Here is a 7007-nt window from a genome sequence, read left to right as displayed (position 1 = left end):
ATTGTTGACGATAGATAATGTTCTTGCTGATGGAACTAAGATCTCCGCAGGGATCATGGCCTCCGTACCATATGTCAAGCTAAAAGGTGTTTCTGAGTTACTTGATTTCTTTTGGGTTCTGAAAGCTCATAGCACATAAGGTAATTCGTCAACCCACCCAGTACGTTTAGTTCCAAGTCTTGACTTAATCCTGTCTTTGATGCTTCTTTTAGCTCTTTCAACTTGGATGTTGGCTTGTGGATGAGCTACGGACGTAAACACTTGGTTTATTTGAAGTTCTTTCACCATGCTTGTAATCCGCCATCCATAAATTGAGTTCCATTGTTACTGACTAGCGTTTGTGGAAGGCCAAAGCGGCGAATAATAAACTCCCATAAGAATGTTTTCACACTTGCAGCAGTAATAGAGGCAATTGGCTTGGCTTCAACCCATTTAGAAAATTAATCAGTTACTACTATCAAAAAATTGACGCGTCCCGGAGCTTCTGGGAATGGCCCCTTGATATCAAATGCCCATTTCTAGAATGGCCAGGCGGATGACACTGGCACCAGCTCAGTCTTTGGCCGCAACGTGTTCGATGCTTGTCGTTGGCATGGATCACACTTTCTAATTTTATTGATTGCATCAACGTGCATGTCAGGCTAATAGTATCCTGCATTCATCAATTTGGCCACCACATGCTAGGACCCGCGTGCAAGCCGCATATTCCTTCATGATTCTCTCGGATTAGATAGTTGGCGTCTTCCGCATCAACAAATCTAAGAAGTGGCCCTAAGAAATATCGGTGATAAAGTACCCCGTCTTGCAATTGATAATTTAACGCTTTGTGCCTAATTTTTTGGGCTGCTGACTTTCCTTCTGGAAGTGTTCCTGATGACAAATATGCCACGATTGGAGTCATCCATGAATCAACTCCCGTCTGTATGACTAACACTTGGTGTTGCGGAACTGATGGGCGGTTTAGAACTTCAATGCGGATGTCTTTAGCAAAATGTTCAAAGTTTGTTGAAGCCAACTTACTTAAGGCATCCGCAGATTTGTTTTCACTTCTTTTAATATGAATGACTTTATAAGATGCAAATTGAACTATAAGTTCCTTCGCTTGAGACAAATATGAGGCCATCACTTCACTTTTGGCTTCATAAGACCCAATAATCTGTCCCGCAATCAACATCGAATCGACATGCGCTTCCAAATGTTGTACCCCAAGTTTCTTAGAAATCCGCAATCCTGCCAGGAACACTTCATATTCTGCCTCGTTATTATTGCTTTTAAAATCTAACTTGATGGCGTAAGTTAACTCGTGACCTTTTGGATTGACAACCTGAGACCCGTACCAGATCCTTCACCACTTAACGCGCCGTCCGTGAACAATGACCACACTTGATCTTGTTATGGTGGTTTAGAAGTTTGTTGTTTAGTCAAGCACTCCGCTTCTTTGTGTTGCGGGACCTCTATAATAAAGTCAGCTAATATATGTCCCTTAATTGCAGGTCTTGGCTTATAATCAATTGTATGTTCACCCAACTCAATGGCCCACTTTGCCAACCTTCCAGATAATTTAGGTTTGCTTAAAAGCTTTTCAACTTTCAACACGTCAAAACATTGATCGGATGGACTTGAAAATACATACAGAGGCGTTTGACAGCGTATACTAAAGCTAAGACCACTATCTCAAGCATAGAATACCTTGTTTTAGCATCTGTCAGTGCTCCGCAAACATAATAAATTGGCGTTTGGACAGTTTTCCTGTCTGTTAACAACACTGCTCCGATGGCTATATCTGATGCTGAAAGGTACAAGGTTAATGGTTCTCCCTCTTGAGGTGCGGACAATGTAGGTAACTCAATTAAACATTTTTTTGACTTCCATGAATGCTTGCTCGGCCTCAGCGGTCCACTTAAAGGGTGTTTTTTTCAAACAATTACGTAACATAGACACGAAAGGAAATGATTTAGCCGCATGATTGGCTAGAAACCTGTTCAAAGCTACTAATCTTCCGTTCAAGGTTTGTACTTACTTGAGGGAAGACGATGAAGGCATGCGAGAGATTGCTTGGACTTTGTCTGGATTAGCCTTGAAGCCCGCGCTTGCGACTATAACGCCCAAGAACTTGCCCTCTTCCATCCCAAAAGAACATTTGTTGCGATTTAATTTCATGTTAATCTTTATTAAAGTATTAAATGTTTCTTCAATATCCCGCTTCATTTGATCTTCCTCAACACTCTTAATCACTAAATCATCCATGTAAAGTTCCAAATTATGTCCAATTTGACTCTTGAAGGATTCATCCATCAACCGTTGATATCTTGCGCCCGTATTTTTCAACCCAAAGGGCATCGTTTCATAATAAAACGTGCATTGATCAGTCCAGAATGCAGTTTTATCTTCATCCCTGGCCGCCATGCGGATATGATGATATCCCTTATATGTAGGGGATAACTATCCTTTGGACATGCCCTGTCTAAGTCTTTAAAGTCGATACACATCCGCCATGTTCCATTACTTTTAGGAACAATAATCGGATTTGCCACCAATGTTTGATACCGAATTTCCCAGATAATCCCGACATTCAATAAATCTTGCACTTGCTCATTCATTTCCTTCATATGATCAGGCCCATCATCCGTTTCTTTTAAACAATAGGAGTGAATGCTGGAGTAACCCGCAATTTCTCTTAGAACATCAGTCATAACTGCGGGTCGCCAAGCAAAAAACGTCTAAATTCTTCACGGGTAACTGTTTTAAAAATGTTATCACTATTTCATAAATAGTAGGACCAATCGTTACTGTTTGCTCCGGAAACTTCGGATTCATTTCCCATCTCTCAGGTTGTTCTTTCCCATATCTTATCTATCTTACTCGGCTTTGAACTTTCTGTGGTAAAACAATGTTTAATAACATGAATGATCACTATGCATGTGCAGGTTGGAACTCCTAATGTACCATGTGCAGTGGATGGATTAGCGTTGAAGTTACCAATTGCCTCTCTTCCCAAAATTATGTCATGCATCGATCTTGCTGGTAATACCAAAAGTTCTACATCCACGGTAGGGAATGAATTCTATAACTAAGAGTGACTAGAAAAGAAATAACCCCACGCAGATGCATGACTTCGTAACCAAAACATGTTATTGGAGCGTGAATAGGTTTCAACATCGCCTTATCCTCTTCATCCAATTGCTCATACTTGATGTCTGATGTACTTCCCGTGTTAAAGAAAACAAATTGGGACCTATATTGTCCAATTAATGCAGTGAAGATCAGCGTGTACTTCATGCATGGACCACCCTTAATACATGGAAACACCACTGGTTCACTCTTCCATTCATCACAATCAATTTCCTATCTTTTGTATCCGCGGAGTTTTCCTCCTTGGATCATGTGAACATTTAAATCCCTAACCATATTTTTTGGCGGACAAGAATTAACTTGTGCGGGTGACTTGCAGGTCCCTTGTCTCACATTCTTTAATAGATGTTCCAGTGTTCCTAACTTAATAGCTTGTTCAATCTCATTCCTCAAACTAACACAATCATTAGTGTGATGGCCTATGTCATTATGAAACATACATTGCTTATTAGGATTTTAATGTGTTCTCCGCATAAGTGGTTGCGGCTTCTTGAAATCCACATTCTCTGTAGTTAAGATTTCTGAAGGAGTTTTCGTCAATAAGTCCACTTACTACTGTCTTGCCCCCAATTACGATCTTTATTGTTGTTTCCAATCAATGATCTTGCATCCCGCTGTTTTGGAGTTTCTGCGGGAGGCTTTATTCGAGGCCATATAGACTCTCGTGCTGGTCTAGTCAACCGTGTGCTCTTGAATTCCACCTTTGTTGACTTCTTGGGACTATCTCGCCCTAAAAACGCTCCGTTGCCGCAAAAACCTTTGTGGCTGTTATGATCTTATCCTAAGTTTTGGGCATTCCATCTCGTCCCGTCAAACATTGGATCAAGTCACTACTACGAACATTCTTGCGGAAGGCACCCCGCATCATATCCTCACAAATTCCTCCAATGTTTAAACTTTCCTCATTGAAGCGAGTAATGAAATATTCGACATACTCATTATCCCACCTAAACACATCCAGAATTTTAGCCGGATCCTGCGTGTGTTTCTTTTGCTGGCTGAAATGTTGTGAGAACTTGGCCACCAGATAATTCCAATTCTGAATTTGGCTATCTGGTAATTTCTCGAACCACTCGTTGGCAGCACCATTCAACGTAAGAGCAAAAATGTGACACCAATATGGAAGTGTCCAACAACTGACCCCGCCCACCGCAGTGAAATTTAGCAAATGGTCACTTGGATCCGTCATACTTTTATACTTTCCAAAATTAGTAGGAATTCTTACATTGATAGGGAATGGAGCAGTAGCAATCCACGGGATGAATTTCGTTTTCTCCGTAAACTCTGCGGGTCGATAAGGTATTGTAAAGTCTTCCTCCGCGTCACTACAGTACTCGGTATGTCTGACCATCAGACGCGGGTGACTAGTCTCTTCCCTACTATAAACTTGACTATCGTCGCTGAAGTAACTTGCTTCATTACGACAATATGTAGGATCCCTTTGACTTCTAGACGCATGAATTTGATCATACTTAGTTCTGCAGGATACATCCCGCATAACTTGACGATCTTTGTCTCAATGCCTAACTTCTGCCTCTTCTTCGGAATACACCTCAGTTCTGACACTCTCTCTCACCTGACTCTGACGAACTGTTAGTGGAGGAGATGGAGATCTCAATGGAGCATCTTCATATGTTATTGTTCTCGCACAGACTCTTTCCTCATGCAACATACATTCGTACTCAGCCACAATCTTCTCTTGATGTAACCACAGCCATTCTTCAGGAGACTGAGTGTTATCAGATATGAGATTTTGACAGAGAGATCTCGCCGGAGAACTTCCAGATCTGTCTTCAAGATCTAGATTCTGTCGAGCCCGACAAATCTCAGCCATCACACGTCCCAAATCACCTGGAGTAGGTCCCGTAGGTGCCACAAGTTTGGCAGAACGTTTCGTTATCACCAGAGTTTCCAACGGACCTTGCTGAGATTGACTCATTTCAACCAAACTTAAAAAAACGTAAAGTTCTAGCAAAAAGACAGATGATGCAAATGAAAAGCACGGATCTAAACCCGAAAATGTTAGACAGATGATTCCACAGGATATGGGTCAAGTAACAAACAATACATCAATACGAGTAAAAGTTCAACAAGTCCGGTGTCGGAAACCTGCAAAACAGAACACCGTGAGCTTGTTACGGGAAGGACATGAGTGGGGGTCTTCTCGTAACCACCCTCCGGCGTGAGAATAAGTACCGTTCTTAAAGAGAGAAAGCACTTAGAGTGATTGATGTAATATGTGAAGTGTGAATGAATAACTCATGATGATGAAGTGAGTATTTATAGCCAGTGGTTAAGGGAATATTATAGATACAACTGTCCCCTTCCAGAAGATGTTCTTTGTAACAAACTGGACACGTGTCTACACATGATAGGATGAGACAACTGGTTATGTGCACGGTTATAACAACGTTATTAGTTGTCCTCCCCTAATTGGCTGTTACCTCACGTGCATTCCAAGAAAGAATCTTCATGTAAATCTTTTAAAAGAAAGTTGGTTACAACTGATTTACTAATGTCACCCTTCTATCATCTCGCAGGTGATGGAAATATCCTGCGGATGACTTATGAGGAAGTCTTGAGTAGCCCGCGGATGATCTTTGGAGCCTTTTGCTATGCTTTCTCTTTATTGAGTTATGTGGGTGATGAGGATGTTCCGCGGGTAACTTTGGAGGAAGTCCTGAATGACCCGTGAATACTCCTTTATGGGTATTTGGAGATTTTCACTACCCTGTCATATTAGTTAAAGTTAGGGCTGGCAATTGGGTACCTTTTTAAGACACGATAAGACATGTTAATCAAAAAAGTGCGGTATGTGATTTTTTTTATTTTCTTAAATAATTGAAATTATTAGGTTAGACTCCATCATTTTCCCTTATTGATACAAAAAAATTAAAACTGTCTTAGGCTTTGTGTAGTGGGCATGGGTTAGGGGCGAAATGGGGCGAGGAAGGGCGCAAACACCGCCCCCCCCCCCCCCGACGATCTGTGGGCGATTTACGGCGGGGGCGGGGTTTAATTGTCGTTACCGATGTGTGAGAAATAATTAATATAATAATAATGTTACCGTTGTGTGTGTGTGGGGGGGGGGGTAACAGCTAAATAAAAAAAATTAATTTAAAATTTTAATATAAATATCAAACCAATTAAACCATTTTCACCATATCATACACAAACCCAAACATAAAAATACCAATCATTTTTATCATTTTTCATACTTCTTCAAACGCAATGAGTTCCCCGGATTCCACGAATTCTGCTGAGATTTGGGATCAGTTAATCAACGAGAGTCGAAGAATTCATCAGATTCATCGACAAGTGACGGAAGAGCATTTAGAAGGTCACGAACAAGGTTTGGGCCGTCGCCAATAACATGGTGTCCGGCTCTGCTCCGTCTACAGCACCAAGTAGATGGTCATATATCCTTCGGGATCGTAACCAAGCGGACACTCGTTTGATGAAAGACTACTTCAACGACACACCTACATATAACGACGCTATGTTTCGACGTCGTTTTTGGATGTCCAAACGTTTATTTTTTCTCATCGTTGGAGATATGGGGCGGGAGTATGAGTATTTTCAACAGAAACCCGACGCAAGAGGATATTTAGGATTCTCCGCCATCCAAAAGTGTACTTCGGCTCTACGCATCCTCGCATACGGCAAAAAGACCGATATCAATGACGAGTATTTAAAGATGGCTGCGAAAACAACGAGAGATGTGTTGGAGAATTTTTGCATCGGTAATATTTAAATTGTTTGTATTAACTATTGTTTTTAATATAAATATTGTTTAATAATTTATTTGTATAGGGATAATACAATTATACTCTCGTTGTTATCTGAGGATTCCTACTTCAAACGACTTGACTCGC

Source organism: Bidens hawaiensis, unplaced genomic scaffold (genome assembly GCF_021521415.1).
Source record: "Bidens hawaiensis isolate Kalapana, Puna unplaced genomic scaffold, B.hawaiensis_p1.1 tig00016852_1, whole genome shotgun sequence".
Taxonomy (NCBI): domain Eukaryota; kingdom Viridiplantae; phylum Streptophyta; class Magnoliopsida; order Asterales; family Asteraceae; genus Bidens; species Bidens hawaiensis.
The sequence above is the reverse complement of the archived record's forward strand: the minus strand, read 5'-3'. Positions refer to the sequence as shown.